This window comes from Hemiscyllium ocellatum, chromosome 4, assembly GCF_020745735.1.
Source record: "Hemiscyllium ocellatum isolate sHemOce1 chromosome 4, sHemOce1.pat.X.cur, whole genome shotgun sequence".
In the NCBI taxonomy this organism is placed as follows: domain Eukaryota; kingdom Metazoa; phylum Chordata; class Chondrichthyes; order Orectolobiformes; family Hemiscylliidae; genus Hemiscyllium; species Hemiscyllium ocellatum.
Genome location: NC_083404.1, coordinates 130,483,926 through 130,506,178, shown reverse-complemented (window position 1 = coordinate 130,506,178; position 22,253 = coordinate 130,483,926). Strand labels below are relative to the sequence as shown.

The 22,253-nt window shown below is 44.5% G+C and overlaps 1 protein-coding gene across 1 annotated transcript in view; it reads right to left on the bottom strand.

The window, feature by feature from the left end:
- The window catches only part of LOC132815519 (leucine-rich glioma-inactivated protein 1-like), a 56,755-nt gene extending 35,862 nt beyond the window's left edge, over positions 1 to 20,893 (bottom strand). The window contains exon 1 of the mRNA XM_060824512.1: positions 20,815 to 20,893. The gene's annotated coding sequence lies outside the window, so the exon portion shown is untranslated. The remainder of the gene's footprint in view (positions 1 to 20,814) is intronic.
- Between the last annotated feature and the right edge of the window lie 1,360 nt (positions 20,894 to 22,253).

Sequence of the window (22,253 nt, the reverse complement as noted above, 5' to 3'; positions counted from 1 at the left end):
TATTAGTGAACGAGATGAGTTTTTACAACAATTGGCAGTAGTTTCACGGTCCTCATTAGACCCTTAATTCCACATTCTTTATCAAATTCATCTACCATGGCAGGATTTGAACTCTGGTCCCCAGAACATTAGCTGAGTTTCTAGATTAATAGTTTAGCAAGGATAACATTAGGCCATTGTCTCCCCCTTGCCCTACAGCTCTGAGCAGGCAGGATTCCACCCCCCTAAATGGAGGTCCTTAATGGCAGAGGCAGGTCCACTGGCACAAGGTGACTGGGCCTTTCCGAAAAGAAGGGATACAGGAGTGTCCACGGTTGAAGAAGTGTACCCAAACCCCTGCCATTTCCATAAAATTCAGCATGTTTTCATTCTTTCTGCTTTATCATAATGTTATGAAGGTGTAGATATGTACTGTACCTTTAAGAGAGACTGGAAGCTGGCATGGATTTAGAGAGGCAGAGAGAATAATGAACAAGGTAAAAATGCAAACTTGGTTGAAACAAATAGCAACAGATGGGTTGCCATGATACAAAAACAAGTTCAAATTTGACCCATCAGTTTAAATTATACCCAAGATACCAAAATCCAAATCAAAGTTGAATTTAGTATTTTGGTAATATTAAAATCAATGAAATGATCCAATGTTTTGGGGTGTAAAATTGGACATTTTGAACAGTTAGTGGGAAAACTGTCAAGCCACCAAGTACAGACTGCCTACAGAACAGCTCTCTGAAAGGTACCTGTCTATAAGAAGTTTGCGCAGCAGAACATCAAAAAGATGACAGAGGAAAATATGCAGAAGATGATACAAGGAGAAGATTTGACAGCTGACTGGTTTTGAAAGTTGAATTATTTTTGTAAATCTTAATTGGGACTTCTTTCAAACTGTTATTGTAGAGTGGGATGTAAAAGGTAGGTTTAAGAGAAAGGAGATGTAAATAGTTGTTGGTTTTAATATTCTCTGTTGGACTTCAAGAATAAAGTTGTTAATTTTTACTTTAAATAGTGACCCCTGGGATTGTCTTTTGCCTTTTGAATTTTAACAGATTACAGCACGAAGTGAATCTTCTCTGTGTCCGGTTTAAATTAACAGAGGAGTTTACTCCATGTGGGAACAATAAGCGTTCACAATTTTATAGGCCTAATGTTGGCTCTCAGATGTCCCTTTTGCAAAGATAAAAGCTCCAGCATGTCTAGACATTCCTGATATATTTAAATCTTCAATTGTGCTATCAGTTAAGCTCCCTATAACGTGAGTTTATCCAAGAAGAATATACAGACATGCTGGGTGTTATGTTCAGTGTAAGGTACCTGGGTCAGGGTCCTTGAGATCTGGGAAGTGCTGAAAGGGGCTGTATTTGTGTGCATAATTTATCAAGATTCAACACAGCAGAGTTAACTAACAATATAAAACAGACAGCATCATAAGAAATGTTTACTCTAAAACTCATTGGATGATTTAATTACCAGGAAAAAACCCCAGCAAGCCTGAGAATTAGAAGTATTTTAGAATTCAGCAAAAGAGAAGAAAAAGTTTGATCCAACAAGAGAAAATAGAAAATGAGAGTAAATTTACAGGAAACAGAGAAACTGACCGTGAAAGTCTATAAATATGTTTAGAGAAAAAGATTAGGAAAGACAAATGTTGGTCCCTTACAGTCAGAACCAGGAAGCTTATAATGGGAAACAAAGAACTGGCAGAAATATAGAACAAACTTTGGTTTTGTCTTCATAAAAGAGGACAGGAATAAGCTCCCAGAAATGTTAGCAAACCACGGATCTGGTGAGAGGGTAAAATTGAAGAAAGTACTAGTCAGAAAATGGTGCTGGTGAAATTAAAGATGTTAAAGGCTGACAAAGCACCAGAGCCTGATAATCTACAACCCAGAGAACTAAAGGACAAGGCCTTCGAAATATTAAATGTATTGCTGATCATCTTCCAACTACAGAGAGTGGCAAACACAGCCCAGTCCATCACACAGCCCACCCTTCCATCCATTGACTCCATCTATACTTTCTGCTGCCTCTAGAAAGCAACAACATAATCAAAGCCACACTTATCTTCGCTTCCACTGTCTTCCATCGGGCAGAAGATATAAAAGTTTGAATGCATGTATGAATAGATTAAACAGCAGCTTCCTCCCTGCTATTATCAGACTTGTGAACAGATCTCTTAAGTGTGAATTCTGATCTCTTTCTGTGCACCTTCTCTGCAGCTGTAACACCATATTCTGCACTCTGATCTGCTACCCTGATGCACTTTATATGGTACGGTCTGCCTATATATCACGCAAAACAACCCTTTTCACTGTATTTCAGTACATGTGACAACAATAAATCAGTAGATAAATCGATAAGAAATTCCTACAGTTTGGAGGTGAAAAATGAAACCACGCTACTTTAAAAAAGGTGGGGCAGAGAGAAAGAAAAAAAAAATTACTAATGATTTAGCCTAACATCAGTCAGGGGAAAATGCTAGAGTCTATTATAAAACATGTGATCAAAGAACATTTGGAAAGCATTTACAGGGTAGGATATGGCTAGCGTGGGATTATAAAGGCAAATCATGCTTTATAAATCTACTAGAGTTTTTTGAGACGTAACTGGTAGAATAGAACCATGTATTTAGATGTTCAAAAGTCTTTTCATAAGATGCTTCATAAGAGGTTAGTGAGCTAAGTTAAAGCACGTGGGATATTAGTATGGATCAAGAATTGTTTGACAGATAGGAGACAAAGTGTAGAAATAAATGCATCTTTTCCAAGTGTAGGCAGTGACTGGTGGTGTACTACAAAGACCAGTACTTGGCCCCAGCCATTTTACAATCTATATAAATGACCTAGATTAGAACCAAATACAAGTTTGTTGATGATTGTGACTTATGAGGAGGATGCAAGGAGGCCTCAAACTAATTTTGACAAGTTGATTGAGTAGGCAAACACAGTAGATGCAGTACAACATGGTGAAATGTGATTTGGCGTAAAAATCAGAAGGGAAATGTATTATTTAAATTATGATACTTTGGGAAATGTGAATGCTGAAAGGGATCTGAGTGTTCTTGTACACTAATCAATGAAAGTAAGTAGGCAGGTGCAGCATGCAGTTAGGAAGGCAAATGGTATATAGGCCTTTATTGCAAGAGGATTTGAGTTCAGAAGTAGAGAAGTTTTATTGCAGTTACACAGAGCCTTAGCAACACCACACATTGGAGTTTCGCATGCAGTGTTGGTCTCCTATCCATTCTTGCCTTTGACAGAGTGTGGTGCTGGAAAAGCACATCACATAAGGCAGCATCCGAGGAGCAGGAGAATCAATGTTTCGGACATAAGCTCTTCATCAACAGTGAGGCTTGTGGCTGGGGGTGGGTGGGGCTGAGAGATAAATGGGAGGGGGGGTGGGGCTGGGGGTAAGGTAGCTGAGAATGTGATAGGTAGATGAAGGTGATGGAGGAGGTGATAGGTCAGAGAGGAAAGTGGAGAGGATAGGTGGGAAAGACGATGGACAGGTCAAGAGGGCTGTGTTGAATTGGAGGCTTGGGATTAGGATAAGGTGGGGGGAGGGGAAATGAGGAAACTGGTGATATCCACAGTACTCCTTGTGTTGTTGTTGGGTCCCAAGGCGGAAGATGAGGAGTTCTTCCTCCAGGGTTTGCGTGGTTAGGGTTTGGCAATGGAGGAGGCCCAGGACTTGGATGTCCTTGGTGGAGTGGGAGGGGAAGTTGAAGTGTTCAGCCACGGAGCCGTAGGGTTGGTTGGTGCAGGTGTCCCAAAGATGTTCTCTGAAATGATCCATAAATTGGCGTCTTATTTCCCAGATGTAGAGAAGATCACATCGGATGCAACAGATACAATAATGACTTTAGTGGAGGTACGGGTAAATTTCTGTTGGATGTCCGCAAGTTGGTACCTGGCTTCAGTGGTGTATAGGGTGGTTCACCAAACTACCACAGTGCCCCCACTTGTCTGCTGGTTTGATGGTGAGGTTGGGGTTGGAGCAGAGGGAGTGAAGAGCTGTGTGTTGTGAGGACGGGAGGTTAGAGTGAGTGAGGGGTGTGGACAAGTTGAGGAGGTCAATGTCATGGCGGCAGTTAGAAATGAAGAAGTCAAAAGCAGGTAACAGGCCAGCACAGGATGACCAGGTAAATAGGGTGTGTTGGAGGTGAGAGAAGGCATCCTCAGTGGATGGGCAGGAGTCTTGTTTGAAAAAGTGGGCCCGAGTGCAGAGGCAGCAGAATACAGACTTTGACAGAGTACAACAGAAGTTCACTCGGCTGATATTGGATTTTTTTGATAAGATTTGTAGCTCAGATTGATGATAAGTATGCAAGCTATCAGAGCTGGAAGTTTGGTTTCAGATGTTTTGTCACTATGACTACGTAACATCATTAGTAAGAGTCTCTGGTGAAGCGCTAGTGGTATGTCCCACCTCTCTATTTATAGGTCTTGGTTTCTTAAGACCTAGCAGAGGCTAAGGCAACAGATGAATGGACACCGCACAGCAATCACCAGCCAGGAATGTTTCCTCTCAGTTGGCGAACACTTCAGCGGTCTGGGACATTCAACCTCAGACCTTCAGGTAACCATCCTCCAAAGCGGACTTCGGGACAGGCAGCAATGCAAAGTGGGCGAGCAGAGGCTGATAGCCAAGTTGATAGCCATAAGGTTGGCCTCAACCAGGACATTGGGTTAATGTCACACCACAGGTGACCCCACTGCACTACACACTCTCTCTCTCTCACACACACACACATACACAAATGCGTGCACACACACACTCCTTCAGACCCATACACACATGTAGACCTTCTCTCATACACAAGCTCTCTTTCATACGCTCACACACAAACAGTGCTCACATTCACACCCACACACGCACCCTCTCACAAACTTATACCCCTTTACACTCATACATATGCACATACACACTCTTTCTCACAGACACTCACAACCAACCCCCCCCCCTCCACCCACACACACACACACACACACACACACACACACTCCAACAGACCCATACAAACAAATGTCCATATCACAGAGGAGGAAGTGCTGGATGTCTTGAAACGCGTAAAAGTGAATAAGTCCTCAAGACCTGATCAGGTGTACCCTAGAATTCTTTGGAAAGCTAGGAAGGTGATTGCTGGGCCTTTTACTGAGATATTTGTATCATCGATAGTCACAGATGAGGTGCCAGAAGACTAGAGGTTGGCTAACATGGTGCCACTGTTTAAGAAAGGTGGTAAGGACAAGCCAGGGAACTATAGACCAGTGAGCCTGATGTCGGTGGTGGGCAAGTTGTTGGAGGGAATCCTGAGGGACAGGATGTACATGTATTTGGAAAGGCAAGGACTGATTAGGGATAGTCAACATGACTTTATGCATGGGAAATTATGTTTCACAAACTTTAGATTAGATTAGAATAGATTACTTACAGTGTGGAAACAGGCCCTTCAGCCCAACAAGTCTACACCGACCCTCCGAAGAGCAACCCACCCAGACCCATTTCCCTAATACTACGGGCAATTTAGCATAGCCAATTCACCTAACGTGCACATTTTTGTGTGTGTGGGAGGAAACCGGAGCACCTGGAGGAAACCCACGCAGACACAGGGAGAATGAGCAAACTCCACAGGCAGTTGCCTGAGGCGGGAATTGAACCCGGTTCTCTGGCGCTATGAGGCAGCAGTGCTAACCACTGTGCCACTGTGCCGCCCCAAGAGGGTTGATGAGGGCTGACCGTTAGATGTGATCTATATAGACTTCAGTAAGGAGTTCGACAAGGTTCCCCATGGGAGACTGGTTAGCAAGTTTATAGCTCACAGAATACAGGGAGAACTAGCCATTTGGATACAGAACTGGCTCAAAGGGTGGTGCTGGAGGGTTGTTTTTCAGACTGGAGGCCTGTGACCAGTGGAGTGCCACAAGGTTTGATGCTGGGTCTACTACTTTTCATCATTTACATAAATGATTGGGATGTGAGCATAAGAGGTATAGTTGGTAAGTTTGCAGATTACACCAAAATTGGAGATGTAGTGGACAGTAAAGAAGGTTACTTCAGATTACAACGGGATCTTGATCAGATGGGCCAATGGACTGAGAAGTGGCAATGGAGTTCAATTGAGGTAAATGTGAGGTGCTGGACCTTAGCAGGAGTTATACACTTAATGGTAAGATCCTAGGAAGTGTTGCTGAGCAAAGGGACCTTGGAGTGCAGGTTCATAGCTCCTTGAAAGTGGAATCATAGGTAGATAGGATAGTGAAGAAGGCGTTTGATATGCTTTCCTTTATTGGTCAGAGTATTGAGTACAGGAGTTGGGAGGTCATATTGCAGCTGTACAGGACATTGGTTAGGCCACTGTTGGAATATTGCGTGCAATTCTGGCCTCCTTCCTATTGGAAAGATGATGTGAAACTTGAAAGAGTTCAGAAAAGATTTACAAGGATGTTGCCAGGGTTGAGGGATTTGAGCTATAGGGAGAGGCTGAATAGGCTGGGGCTGTTTTCCCTGGAGTGTAGGAGGCTGAGGGGTGACTTTATAGAGGTTTATAAAATCATGAGGGGCATGGACAGGATAAATAGACAACGTCTCTTCCTTGGGGTAGGGAGTACAGAATTAGAGGACATAGGTTTAGATTGAGAGGGGAAAGATATAAAAGAGGCCTAAGGGGCAACTTTTTCATGCAGAGGGTGGTACATGTATGGAATGAGCTGTCAGAGGAAGTGGTGGAGGCTGGTACAATTGCAACATTTAAAAGGCATCTGGATGGGTATATGAATAGGAAGGGTTTGGAGGGATATGGGCCGGGTGCTGGCAGGTGGGACTAGATTGAGTTGGGAAATCTGGTCGGCATGGACGGGTTGGACCGAAGGGTCTGTTTCCATGCTGTACATCTCTATGACTCTATGATGCTATGACTCGCACAGACCTTCTCTCATAGAGCCATAGAGTCATAGAGATGTACAGCATGGAAACAGACCCTACGGTCCAATCCATCCATGCTGCTCTCTCTCATATGCTCATACATACAGACCTCCCACACTCACACCCACATATATACCCTCTCACAGACTTGTGCGCATTTAGGCTCACATTCATACACATGCACACACTCTCTCACAGACATTCATATCCCCCAACACACACACACACACACACACACACACATGCACACACATGCATATACGTTCGTGGGGTGAATTTGTACTTGCAGAATTTCATTTTATTTTGCTCATAAACTGCATTAGTACATGTAAGATTCTTTAAATTCCCTTTTTTAGAAATAGAATCAGTCTGAACATTGGGAAACAGACAGACAGACCTTTGCCTTACACCATCAATGCATTATCTGAGCTGACATGGCACCTATTGTTAAAGTTCACTTGAAAATGCAAGTTTAAAATAAGTTCTGGGATTTACATATGAAAGAACTGAAACCAACATGGTAATTCTAAAAGATGAGAGATAAGTCTCTTGATTAAACTTAAAATATAAGCCATACTATTAATTTAACCTGAGGATGTGTTTGTAGAGGAATAAGGTGGTGTTATTTTCTGGGTCTGTAGAATGTGAAGGAGCAAAAATGGCCTTTGCAGTGACATGTACTTCTTGTCAGATGTGGGAGTTTAAAGAGAGTTTAAGGGTTACTACGGATTATATCTGCCATAAATGCTGTTGGATATGAATCTTATCAGATCGAGTGGATCGGTTGGAGAGACAGATAGAAGCAACAGCAACAGTATGTGATGGATGGCAATTCTAGGAAGGGGAAGTCTCAGATACAGTCACATAGATGGGTTAACTCCAGGAAGGGTGAGAGAGGTAGGCAGCTAGTGCAGGAGTCTTTTGAAGATATACCCATTTCCATCAGGTATGCTGTTTTGGGAAATGTAGGGGGTGATGGATTCTCAGGGGAACGTAGCACAAACAGCCAAGTTTCTGGTATTGAGACTGGCTCTAATGCAACGAGGGGTATGTCAGCTTCCAAGAGATCCATTGTGTTTGGGGATTCTGTAGTCAGAGGTACAGACAGACGTTTCTGTGGCCAGCAGAGAAAAAGCAGAATGGTGTGTCGTTTCCCTGGTGCCAGGATCAAGGATGTCTTAGAGAATGTTCTCACGGGGGAGAGGGGCCAGCAGGAGGTTATTGTCCACATTGGAACCAATGACACTGGAAGGGAAAAAGTTGAGATTCTGAAGGGAGATTACAGAAAGTTACGTAGAAATCTAAAAAGGAGGTTCCCAAGGGTAATAATATTTGGATTACTCCCAGTGCTACAAGCTAGTGAGGGCAGGAATAGTAGGATAGAGCAGATGAATGCATGGCTGAGGAGCTGGTGTATGGGAGAAGGATTCACATTTTTGGACCATTGAAATCTCTTTTGGGGTAGAAGTGACCTGTACAAGAAGGACAGATTGCACCTAAATTGGAAGGGGACTAATATACTGGCAGGGAAATTTGCTAGAACTACTTGGGAGGATTTAAACTAGTAAGGTGGGGAGGTGGGACCCAGGGAGATAGTGAGGAAAGAAATTGATGTGAGATGGGTACAGCAGTGAACAGATGTGAGTCAAACAGTCAGAGCAGGCAAAAACAAGGTAGGACTAATAAATTAAACTGCATTTATTTCAATGCAAGGGGCCTAACAGGGAAGGCAGATGAACTCAGGGCATGGTTAGGAACATGGGACTGGGATATCATAGCAATTACGGAAACATGGCTGAGGGAGGATATTCCCAGAAATACATCCAGGGAAGTTATTTGGGTGGAACTGAGAAATAAGAAAGGGATGATCACCTTATTGGGATTGTATTATAGACCCCCCCAATAGTCAGAGGGAAATTGAGAAACATACTTTTTTTTTAGATTACTTACTTGTAAGGAGATCTCAGCTTTCTGTAAGAATAATAGGGTGATTATGGTAGGGGGATTTTAATTTCCCAAACACCGACTGGGACTGCCATACTGTTAAAAGTTTAGATGGAGAGGAATTTCTTAAGTGTGTACAAGACAATTTTCTTATTCAGTTTGTGGATGTACCTACTAGAGAAGGTGCAAAACTTGACCTACTCTTGGGAAATAAGGCAGGGCAGGTGATTGATGTGTCAGTGGGGGAGCACTTTGGGGCCAAGACCATAGAACATAGAACATAGAACAACACAGCACAGAACAGGCCCTTCGGCCCACGATGTTGTGCTGGACATTTGTCCTAGCTTAAGCACCTATCCATGTAACTATCCAATTGCCGCTTAAAGGTCACCAATGATTCTGACTCTGCCACTCCCACAGGCAGCGCATTCCATGCCCCCACCACTCTCTGGGTAAAGAACCTACCCATGACATCCCCCCATCCCTTCCACCCTTCACCTTGAATTTATGGCCCCTTGTAACACTCTGTTGTACTCGGGGAAAAAGTCTCTGACTGTCCACTCTATCTATTCCCCTGATCATCTTATAAACCTCTATCAAGTTACCTCTCATCCTTCGCCGTTCCAATGAGAAAAGGCCTAGCACTCTCAACCTATCCTCGTACGATCTATTCTACATTTCAGGCAACATCCTGGTAAATCTCCTCTGCACCTTCTCCAAAGCTTCCACATCTTTCTTAAAGTGAGTCGACCAAAACTGCACACAGTACTCAAAATGTGGCCTTACCAAGGTCCTGTACAGCTGCAACATCACCTCACGAATCTTAAATTCAATCCCTCTGCTAATGAACGCTAATACACCATAGGCCTTCTTACAAGCTTAATTCGATTCCATAATTACCATAATTCTATTTGTTTTAAAATAGTGATGGAAAAGGATAGACCAGATCTAAAAGTTGAAGTTCCAAATTGGAGAAAGGTCAATTTTGATGGTATGAGGCAAGGACTTTCGAAAGCTGATTGGAGGCAGATGTTCGCAGGTAAAAAGACGGCTGGAAAATGGGAAGCCTTCAGAAATGTGATAACAAGAATCCAGAGAAAGTATATTCCTGTCAGGGTGAAAGGGAAGACTGATAGGTATAGGGAATGCTGGATGACGAAAGAAATTGAGGGTTTGGTTAAGAAAAAGGAGGAAACATATGTTAGGTATAGACAGGATAGATCGAGTGAATCCTTAGAAGAGTATAAAGGAAGTAGGAGTATACTTAAGAGGGAAATCAGGAGGGCAAAATGGGGACGTGAGATAGCTTTGGCAAATAGAACTAAGGAGAATCCAAAGGGTTTTTTACAAATATATTAAGGACAAAAGGGTAACTAGGGAGAGAATAGGACTCCTCAAAGATCAGCAAGGCGGCCTTTGTGTGGAGCCATAGAAAATGGAGGAGATACTAAATGAATACTTTGCATCAGTATTTACTGTGGAAAAGGATATAGAAGATATAGACTGTAGGGAAATAGATGGTGACATCTTGCAAAATATCCAGATTACAGAGGAGGAAGTGCTGGATGTCTTGAAATGATTAAAGGTGGATAAATCCCCAGGACCTGATCAGTGTACCCGAAGGAAACTCTAGAAGAAGTGATTGCTGGGTCTCTTGCTGAGATATTTGTATCATCGATAGTCACAGATGAGGTGCCGGAAGACTGGAGTTTGGCAAACGTGTTGCCACTGTTTAAGAAAGGTGGTGAGACTGGTGAGCCTTACCTCAGGAGGGAATCCTGAGGGACAGGATGTACATGTATTTGGAAAGGCAAGGACTGATTTGGGATAGTCAACATGGCTATGTGCATGGGAAATCATGTTTGAGTTTTTTGAAGAAGTAACAAAGAAGATTGATGAGGGCAGAGCAGTAGATGTGATCTATATGGACTTCAGTAAGGCGTTCGACAAGGTTTCCAATGGGAGACTGATTAGCAAGGTTAGATCTCATGGAATATAGGGAGAACTAGCCATTTGGATGCAGAACTGGCTCAAAGGTAGAAGACAGAGTGTGGTGGTGGAGGGTTGTCTTTCAGACTGGAGGCCTGTGACCAGTGGAGTGCCACAAGGATCGGTGCTGGGCCCTCTGCTTTTTGTCATTTACATAAATGATTTTGATGCGAGCATAAGAGGTACAGTTAGTACGTTTGCAGATGACACCAAATTTGAGATTAGTGGACAGCAAAATGAGTTACCTCAGACTACAACAGGATCTGGACCGGATGGGCCAATGGACTGAGAAGTGGCAGATGGAGTTTAATTCAGATAAATGCGAAGTGCTGCATTTTGGGAAAGCAAACCTTAGCAGGACTTATCCACTTAATGGTAAGGTCCTAGGGAGTGTTGCTGAACAAAGGGACCTTGGAGTGCAGGTTCATAGCTCCTTGAAAGTGGAGTCGCAGGTAGATAGGATAGTGAAAAAGGCATTTGGTATGCTTTCCTTTATTGGTCAGAGTATTGAGTACAGGAGTTGGGAGGTCATGTTGCGGCTGTACAGGACATTAGTTAGGCCACTGTTGGAATATTGCATGCAATTCTGGTCTCCTTCCTATCGGAAAGCTGTTGTGAAACTTGAAAGAGTTCAGAAAAGACTTACAAGGGTGTTGCCACGTTTGGAGGATCTGAGCTACAGGGAGAGGCTGAACAGGCTGGGGCTGTTTTCCCTAGAGCGTCGGAGTCTGAGGGGTGACCTTATAGAGGTTTACAAAATTATGAGGGGCATGGATAGGATAAATAGACAAAGTCTTTTCCCGAACTAGAGGGCATAGGTTTAGGGTGAGAGGGGAAAGATATAAAAGAGACCTAAGGGACAACTTTTTCACACAGAGGGTGGTATGTATATGGAATGAACTGCCAGAGGATATGGTGGAGACTGGTACAATTGCAACATTTAAGAGGCATTTGGATGGGTATATGAATAGGAAGGGTTTGGAGGGATATGGGCCGGGTGCTGGCAGGTGGGACTAGATTGGGTTGGGATATCTGGTCTGCATAGACGGGTTGGACCAAAGGGTCTGTTTCCATGCTGTACATCTCTATGACTCTATGACTCTATGAGACACTTAACAACAATGCAGGGCTTTTTTAGTATATAATTTCAGTTGCGTCACACTAAACGTTTGCTATGAATTCTGTGTCTCACGATCTTATACTTCACAACTACCTGATGAAGGAGCAGCACTCTGAAAGCTAGTGCTTCCAAATAAACCTGTTGGACTTTAACCTGGTTTTGTGTGATTTTTTTTCAACTTTGGGAATGGCAAAGGAAAGATCGGTTCCACTGGTTCGACTTCAATTGTATGCACTAGAGTTCAAAGGATAAGAGATGATCTGATTGAAACGTATAAAATACTAATAGGGCTGGATGTAGGGAGGATGTAGGGAGGTGTTCACGAATCAGGGACACAGTTTCAGGACAGAAGGTAAACCACATTTAGGACTTAGTTCTTCACTCAAAGCTCAGTAAACCTGTGGAATTGTCTATCACAGAAGGCTGTGGAGGTCAAGTTACTTAATATAGTCAAAAAAAAAGAAAAATTCCTAAATTATAGAGAGAATAAGAGGTATGGGAAGAAAGTGAGAATATGACATTGAGATAAAGGATCAGCCAATATTATGTTGAATAATGGAACACATTCAAAGAGTGAAATGGGCTACACTTGCTCCTATTTTTTACTGTGTTTCTACAGTCATCTTAAAACAATGCAAGTTATTGTGTCTACCTCTAGTGCTTTACTCTCATTGGAGGTTGAACGTTTCATCAAAAGTAACTAAAGTATAGTTCATATCCTGGGTTACTAGTGGATAGCACATCACCCCCATAAAATGTAGCCCTCTTCATATCAGCAATAAAAATAAAACAGAATATTGGAAATAAGCATTAAAATACTGTAAATTGGCTCCTAAAATGAGAGGGAGAAAGTGAGCACTGCAGATGCTGGAGATCAGAGTCGAAAGTGTGATACTGGAAAAGCACAGCCAGTCAGGCAGTATCCAAGGAGCGGGAGAATCGATGCTTCGAGTATAAGCTCTTCATCAGGAATTCTCCTAAGATGAGAGTCTGGCTTGTCTCACTGAGGTAGGTTAACACTGTTCACATTCAAAGGAATATGTTGTACAGATAGAGGCCCTTCAGGCCACTCTGACTATGGACCAGTGGACTGCTATCCAATTAGTCCCAAAACAAAAGCAGGATGTCATAAATGGTGGAGGTCAGAAATAAAAACACAAAGCACTGGAGATACCCAGCTATGTGGCAGCTTCTATAGGAAGAGAAAATAAGGATCACATTGTATATGAAATGTTAACTCCATTTCTTTCTTCACAAACGCTACCAGACCATAAGACACAGGAACTGAAGTAAGCCATGCAGCTCATCAATTCCACTCTGCCATTCGATGAGGTCAAGGTTGATCTGATAATCCTAAACTCCACTTTCCTGCCTTTTCCCCATTACCCTTGATTTCCTTACTGATTAAAAATTGTCTATCACAGTCTTATATATAGTTAATGACCCAGCCTCTACAATCGTCTGTGGTGAAGAATTCCATAGATTCACAACCCTGCGAGAGAATAAATTCTTCCTCATCTCTGTCTGATTCTGAGATTGTGCCTCAGATGGAATTACATCCTCCTGTCCCTGATCACAGACCAGTTTTGAATGACCCAGTCTGAGGCATGTGGACACCCTCTGGAGCCAAGTGGCAACTTTCCCCCTCCCTGATGTGGCACGACATCTGCAGTTCAGACTCCAACGGCTCAACTTGGATCTGAAGTTCCTTAAGCTGCATACGCTTGCTATAGATGTGTTCTGTCTGGATCATCTTAGTATCCAACAGTTTCTGCATACTGCCACACTAACATATCCCCCATCGTGCCATCTGTATCATATTGAATTAATTTATAAATGCATTACTCTGGATTCCCTGCATTTTAAAATTTACTGCAACATTCAAAGTTTGGGAGAAGATTTGTAGCTCAGGTGCTCGTTGCTGTAGTTCTGTTTGCCGGGCTGGGAATTTGTGTTGCAGACGTTTCGTCCCCTGTCTAGGTGACATCCTCAGTGCTTGGGACCCTCCTGTGAAGCGCTTCTGTGATGTTTCCTCCGGCATTTATAGTGGTTTGTCTCTGCCGCTTCCGGTTGTCAGTTCCAGCTGTCCACTGCAGTGGCCGGTATATTGGGTCCAGGTCGATGTGCTTATTGATTGAATCTGTGGATGAGTGCCATGCCTCTAGGATTTCCCTGGCTGTTCTTTGTTTGGCTTGTCCTATAATAGTAGTGTTGCCTCAGTCGAACTCATGTTGCTTGACATCTGAGTTTGTGGCTAATAAGGATAGCTGGTCGTGTCGTTTCTTGGCTAGTTGGTGTTCCTGGTGCTCACTGTAACATTTTTATGAAATAAAATCACCAGTATTAATTTTATACTTAACCTACAATTTTTAAGGAAAGAGAGAAGAAAAACTGAAGACCTAAAGAGTTGGCATTTACTTTAGAGACTCAAAATACTCACTAATCCTACTCACCAGCTAGCTTCTTTTGTTCCACACTGTTGGTCATGATGTCACTCCACCACTGGTTTCAGTGCAGGTCGACCTCTTGATCCACACGTATCTTCTCCCACTCACCTTTTTCTGGAGCATTTCCTTCTAGCGCTCTTCCTCCAACCGTCGTGTTGTTATGGTCTGGCGATGGAGGAGTCCAAGGACCTGCATGTCCTTGGTGGAGTGGGAGGGGGAGTTAAAGTGTTGAGCCACGGGGCGGTTGGGTTGGTTGGTCCAGGTGTCCCAGAGGTGTTCTCTGAAACATTCCGCAAGTAGGCAGCCTGTCTCCCCAATATAGAGGAGGCCACATCGGGTGCAGCGGATGCAATAGATGATGTGTGTGGAGGTGCAGGTGAATTTGTGGCGGATATGGAAGGATCCCTTGGGGCCTTGGAGAGAAGTAAGGGAGGATGTGTGGGCGCAAGTTTTGCATTTCTTGCGGTTGCAGGGGAAGGTGCCGGGAGTGGAGGTTGGGTTGGTGGGGGGTGTGAACCTGACGAGGGAGTCACAGAGGGAGTGGTCTTTTCAGAACGCTGATAGGGGAGGGGAGGGAAATATATCCCTGGTGGTGGGGTCCGTTTGGAGGTGGCGGAAATGACGGCGGATGATACGTTGTATACGGAGGTTGGTGGGGTGGTAGGTGAGAACCAGTGGGTTTCTGTCCTGGTGGCGGTTGGAGGGGCGGGGCTCAAGGGCGGAGGAGCGGGAAGTGGAGGAGATGCGGTGGAGGGCATCGTCGATCACGTCTGGGGGGAAACTGCGGTCCTTGAAGAAGGAGGCCATCTGGGCCGGACAGTATTGGAACTGGTCCTCCTGGGAGCAGATGCGGTGGAGACAAAGGAATTGGGAATACGGGATGGCAGGGGGCAGGGAGGGAGGAGATAGTCTAGGTAGCTGTGGGAGTCAGTCGGTTTATAGTAAATGTCCGTGTTGATTCGGTCGCCCATTAGCAGGAGACATTTACTCCATGTCATAGCTAAAACTGGTTTGGTGGTTAATAATGATTTCAACTGGTTGAATGCAAATCGGTTATCGGTGCCACTACATTGCTGAGGTTTGGAACAAACTTCTGATAGAATCTGCTGAGTCCGAAAAATCAAAGCACCTCTTTCTTTGAGGTTGATGGTGGAAATTCCTCAATAGCCTTCATCTTTGTATTCTGTGGGGTCAACCTTCCATGACAAATGTTATGTTCCAAGAACATCAACTCTGCTTTTGCGAATTCAGTTTTATTTACATTTATTACCGTTTTTGCTTCTCGTAGTCATTCAAAGAGCTCTGCTATCTGCACCATGTGATCTTTCCAGGACTTACTAATGATCTTTACATCATCCAAGTAGACTGTACAGTTTGTTAATCTGTATTACACAAGAGAGAAAGAACTGGAGAAAAAGGTGTCAGTTAGTCATGAAGCAGGTAGCTGGTAAAAGCTCTGAGACTCAGGCGTGTTCCCGAGAGGCTGACGTGTTAGCACTGTTACCAATGATAGGAAATCCCTTCAAAGCCAGGTTTAGTGGTTCATGAGTCTTTGAAATGTGGTGGGTGTGTTCTTCATTCCAAATGGCATCACTTTAAATTGATATAGCCTATGTGGAGTTACAAACACAGAAATTTCTTTCGCTATCTCTCATAAAGGTACCTGCCAGCAACCATGCAGTAAGTCTAACTTAGTGATGTAATTACTTGTTCGACTTTCTCGATACAGTCCTCCAATCTCAAAATTGGATACAAGTCCAATTTTGTAATGGCATTGACCTTACGATAATTCACGCAGAATCGTTGAGTCCCATCCAGTTTGGGAACTAAGACGATCGATGAACTCTACTCACTTTGGCTCGGTTCGATGATATCCTTATTGAGTGTGGCCTCCACCTTCTTCTGGAGCTATCTGGTTTTCTTAAAAGGACTAAGCTGATAGGGGTGTTATTTTATCGAAGCAGTATTCCCTACATCTACTACATGTACAATAACATTAGTCCTCCCCATCTGATTCTTACATATGTCCTTATACTGCAGTAACAAAGCTTTCAGTTGCGTTCTTTGCTCATGAGACAGATAGTTTACTAACCTATCCCACTCCTCTTCATTTTTTAATCTATTCTGAGGCACATCAAAATGCACATCATCTGGATTTGATTCCTCACTCTGCGGGGCTGTAACTAACACCCGTTTCTCCAGTTCTTTCTCTCTCATGTAATACGGTTTCAAGATGTTCACATGACATACCCGATAACTTTTTTCTATCTGGCATCTTTACTAGATAGTTCAGCTGACTCAACTATTTCTCAATTTGGTAGGCACCACTAAACCTGGCTTTGAAGGGATTTCCTATCATTGGTAACAGTGCTAACACGTCATCCCCTCGGGAACACGTCCGAGTCTCAGAGCTTTTATCTGCCACCTGCTTCATTCTATGCTGTGCCCTCTTTAGATACTGTTTAGCTAGCTCAACCACTCAATTTAATCTCTCCCTCACCTTCAATACATAATCTAAGTTTGAGATCTCTGACTTTGGTCCTGTGAAATTTTCTTTAATTAATCTCAAAGAGCCTCTCACTTGATGCCCAAATATTAACTCAAAGAGAGTGAACTGAGTAGATTCATTTGGGGCATCTCTAATGGCAAACAACAATACTTTAATCCCAATCATTCGGTAATCCTGACATTGTGCTCTCAACATGGTCTTCAAGGTCTGATGTCACCTTTCTAAAGCTCCCTGGGATTCAAGATGATCCACATTGGATTTAAAGTGCTGTATACCTAAGGTATCTATAGCCTCCTTAAACAGCCTAGCAGTAAAATTTGACCCTTGGTCTGACTACATCTCTCTGGGTAGTCCATACCATGTGAATAAAGCTACTACCACATCTATGACCCTTTTTGCCTTGATACTCCATAATGGAATTGCTTCCGGAAATCTAGTAGACACATCCATTATGGTTAGCAAGTACTGGTTCCCACTTTTAGTTCTCGGGAGGGGGCCTACACAATCAATTATAATCTGCATGAAAGGTTCTCAAATGTGGGAATTGGCAACAAGGTGCGGGTTTTATCACCGTCTGTGGCTTACCTACCATTTGACATATATGACACATACGGCAAAAGTCAATCACATCTTTGTGCATTCCAGGCCAGCGAAAATGTTTTCGAACCTTAGTTTGAGTCTTTCGTTCCCCTAGGTGACCTCCTACAGGTAGTTAATGTGCTACCCATAACACTGCCTGTGTATGCAATACAATCTGGTGCACTTCAACCCATTTCTCCTCTGCACTAACCTGCCATGGTCTCCATTTCCGTCTTAGGATTCTATCTTTCAGATAATAACCGTCAGGAACATTCTCTGCCTCCTTTTCAGAGTACGCATTCACATATATAACTTTTATCATCTTGTCTTGCTGTTGCAAGTCCCTTAGCCTTTCAGGACTAAACACTTCTGTCTGATCCTCTGTCTATTCAGATTTTTTCTGCAAAACAGGGTGTCAGACAGGGTATCTGCTAACTGAATCTCAACTCCTTCATCTCTCATTTAGTTTTTGCTTCATGCTGTAACTTATATAGTGGGATCTGGTTTCCACACAGTCTGGGAAAATACCAGGATATTTCTGTTTTAACTCCTCAGTTTAAGTAAAAAATGAGGTCTGCAGATGCTGGAGATCACAGCTGAAAATGTGTTGCTGGAAAAGCGCAGCAGGTCAGGCAGCATCCAAGGAACAGGAAATTCGACGTTTCAGGCATAAGCCCTTCAATGCTAAATTCCTGCCCATCTATCCCACAAATTACCACACTCTCGGGTCACAGATCAGAAAGAGTGCATATATGCTCAACACTTACTATCAGCAACTGGCTAGATCCTGTATCTCTCAATATTATAACCTCTTGTCCTTCTCCCCGTGTTCTTTCTGAGTAAACTTTACCCACAGAAGCAAATTCTTTGTAGTAACTCCATACCCAGTCGCTGCTAGGCTGTGCACTCTCCTACAGCTACTTGGCTCTTCCTGAGGTTTCCTTTACTATCTTCATTAATGCCACTGGCTTAGCTTCTTAGAGTCATAGAGATGTACAGCATGGAAACAGACCCTTCGGTCCAACCTGTCCACACCGACCAGATATCCCAACCCAATCTAGTCCCACCTGCCAACACCCAGCCCATATCCCTCCAAACCCTTCCTATTCATATACCCAACCAAATGCCTCTTAAATGTTGCAATTGTATCAGCCTCCACCACATCCTCTGGCAGCTTATTCCATACATGTACCACCCTCTGTGTGAAAAAGTTGCCCCTTAGGTCTCTTTCATATCTTTCCCCTCTCAACCTAAACCTATGCCCTCTAGTTCTGGACTCCCTACCCCAAGGAAAAGACTTTGTCTATTTATCCTATCCATGCCCTTCATAATTTTATAAACCTCTATAAGGTCATCCCTCAACCTCCAACACTCCAGGGAAAACAGCCCCAGCCTGTTCAGCCTCTCTCTATAGCACAGATCCTCCAACCCTGGCAACATCCTTGTAAATCTTTTCTGAACTCTTTCAAGTTTCACAACATCTTTCTGATAGGAAGGAGACCAGAATTGCATGCAATATTCCAACAGTGGCCGAACCAATGTCCTGTACAGCCGCAACATGACCTCCCAACTCCTGTACTCAATACTCTGACCAATAAAGGAAAGCATACCAAACGCCTTCTTCACTATCCTATCTACCTGCGACTCCACTTTCAAGGAGCTATGAACCTGCACTCCAAGGGCTCTTTGTTCAGCAACACTCCCTAGGACCTTACCATTAAGTGTATAAGTCCTGCTAAGATTTGCTTTCCCAAAATGCAGCACCTCACAATTATCTGAATTAAACTCCATCTTCCACTTCTCAGCCCATTGGCCCATCTGGTCCAGATCCTGTTGTAATCTGAGGTAACTCTCTTCGCTGTCCACTACACCTCCAATTTTGGTGTCATCTGCAAACTTACTAACTGTACCTCTTATGCTTGCATCCAAATCAGTAATGTAAATGACAAAAAGTAGAGGGCCCAGCATCGATCCTTGTGGCACTCCACTGGTCACAGGCCTCCAGTCTGAAAAACAACCCTCCACCACCACCCTCTGTCTTCTACCTTTGAGCCAGTTCTGTATCCAAATGGCTAGTTCTCCCTGTATTCCATGAGATCTAACCTTGTTAATCAGTCTCCCATGAGAAACCTTGTCGAAAGCCTTACTGAAGTCCATATAGATCACATCTACTGCTCTGCCCTCATCAATCTTCTTTGTTACTTCTTCAAAAAACTCAATCAAGTTTGTGAGACATGATTTCCAACGCACATAGCCATGTTGACTATCCCGAATCAGTCCTTGCCTTTCCAAATACATGAACATCCTGTCCCTCAGGATTCCCTCCAACAACTTGCCCACCATCGAGGTCAGGCTCACCGGTCTATAGTTCCCTGACTTGTCTTTACCGCCCTTCTTAAACAGTGGCACCAAGTTTGCCAACCTCTAGTCTTCCGACACCTCACCTGTGACTATTGATGATACAAATATCTCAGCAAGAGGCCCAGCAATCACTTCTCTAGCTTCCTACAGAGTTCTTGGGTACACCTGATCAGGTCCTGGGGATTTTTCCACTTTTAACCATTTTAAGACATCCAGCACTTCCTCCTCTGTAATCCAGACATTTTGCAAGATGTCACCATTTATCTTCTTTTGCCACAGTTTCTTTCCCACAGTGCCTTTCTTTAACAACCAGCACTGTGACTTTACATGTCCCCCTTTCTGGCATTGAAGACATCATTTCCCAGTGTCCTGAAACCACCGGAACTGTAATTTTCCATGTCCCACTCCATTACAGTGAAAACACTTGAGTTCTTTCACCTCCTGTTCACCCTCTTGAGCTTCTTTAACAAGTGGTAAATTTTTACCAGTATTCTCCACTCTTGTTTTTGTTGTGTGGGATCTCCCCTTCTCCCAACTTCTATCCCTCACAGGACGAAATTTAGCCGTAAGCTTGCCTTATGCACCAACATGTACTCATCTGCTAATTCTGCTGCCCTTCTCACTTCCTAAACTTTCTGTTCCTCCACGTGAATTCTTACCATCTCTGGAAATGTGTTTTTAAACTCCTCCAGCAGAATAATCTCTCTTGGAGCCTCAAAGGTCCTATCTATTTTTAAAGCACACACTCATCTATCAGAACGACTATGTTTAATTCTTTTGAACTCAACATAAGTCTGACCTGGTTCCTTCTTTATGTTTCTTAACCATTGTCTATATGCTTCTGGTACCAATTCATAAGCACTGAAAATAGCCTGTTTAACTTCTTCATAGTCTCTTGACCCCTCATTTGACAGAGTGGCAAATAAATCATTAGCTCTGCCTACCAGTTTAGCCTGAACGAGCACACTCCTCCGTCGCCGCAACCATTTCCGCCCCTCCGGTTGCCGTCGACGCAGCCACTTCCGCCCCCACTGACATCACTAACCTGCAGGAGCACAAATCCTCAGGTTTCCCCGCCCCCACGCCGTCTTTCGTCACTACGCATAACCCCGCCCATAACCCCGCCCCCACGCCATCTCCCGTCGCTTCACGTAACCCCGCCCCCACGCTTATTTCCGTCACGACGCATGACCCCGCCCCCACGTCGAGCAACGTCACCACATCTAACTCCGCCCCTACTTCGATCTCTGTCCCCGCCCCTAACCCCGCCCCCAGCCCCAGCTCCAGCTCCAGTCCCACACCAGGTCCTAGCTCCCAGCCCTGCCGGATTTTCACCATCCCTCCAGATCTCCCCCTCTCTGAGGATGAAAGATCAGTCCTCAGCAGGGGCCTCACCTTCGTTCCCCTACGCCCTCGGATTAATGAGTTCAACACGCGGCGAGATATTGAACAATTCTTCCGCCGCCTTCGCCTCCGTGCCTACTTTCACAAACAAGACTCCCGCCCACCCTCTGACGACCCCTTCTCCCGCCTCCAACACACCCCATCCACCTGGACACCCCGTGCAGGCCTCCTACCCGCCCTCGACCTCTTTATAGCCAACTGCCGCCGTGACATCAACCGACTCAACCTGTCCACCCCTCTCACCCACTCCAACCTCTCACCCTCAGAACGTGCAGCCCTCCACTCCCTCCGCTCCAATCCCAACCTCACCATCAAACCCGCAGACAAGGGAGGCGCGGTGGTAGTTTGGCGCACTGACCTGTACACCGCTGAAGCCAAACGCCAGCTCGCGGACGCCTCCTCTTATCGCCCCCTTGACCACGACCCCACCTCCCACCACCAAACCATCATCTCCCAGACCATCCAGGACCTCATCACCTCAGGGGATCTCCCATCCACCGCCTCCAACCTCATAGTCCCACAACCCCGCACCGCCCGTTTCTACCTCCTGCCCAAAATCCACAAACCTGCCTGCCCCGGCCGACCCATTGTCTCAGCCTGCTCCTGCCCCACCGAACTCATCTCCCAATACCTCGACACGGTCCTGTCCCCTTTAGTCCAAGAACTCCCCACCTACGTTCGGGACACCACCCACGCCCTCCACCTCCTCCAGGATTTTCGCTTCCCCGGTCCCCAATGCCTTATTTTCACTATGGACATCCAGTCCCTGTACACCTCCATCCCCCATCACGAAGGACTCAAAGCCCTCCGCTTCTTCCTTTCCCGCCGCACTAACCAGTACCCTTCCACTGACACCCTCCTTCGACTGACTGAACTGGTCCTCACCCTGAATAACTTCTCTTTTCAATCCTCCCACTTCCTCCAAACTAAAGGAGTTGCCATGGGCACCCGCATGGGCCCCAGCTATGCCTGCCTCTTC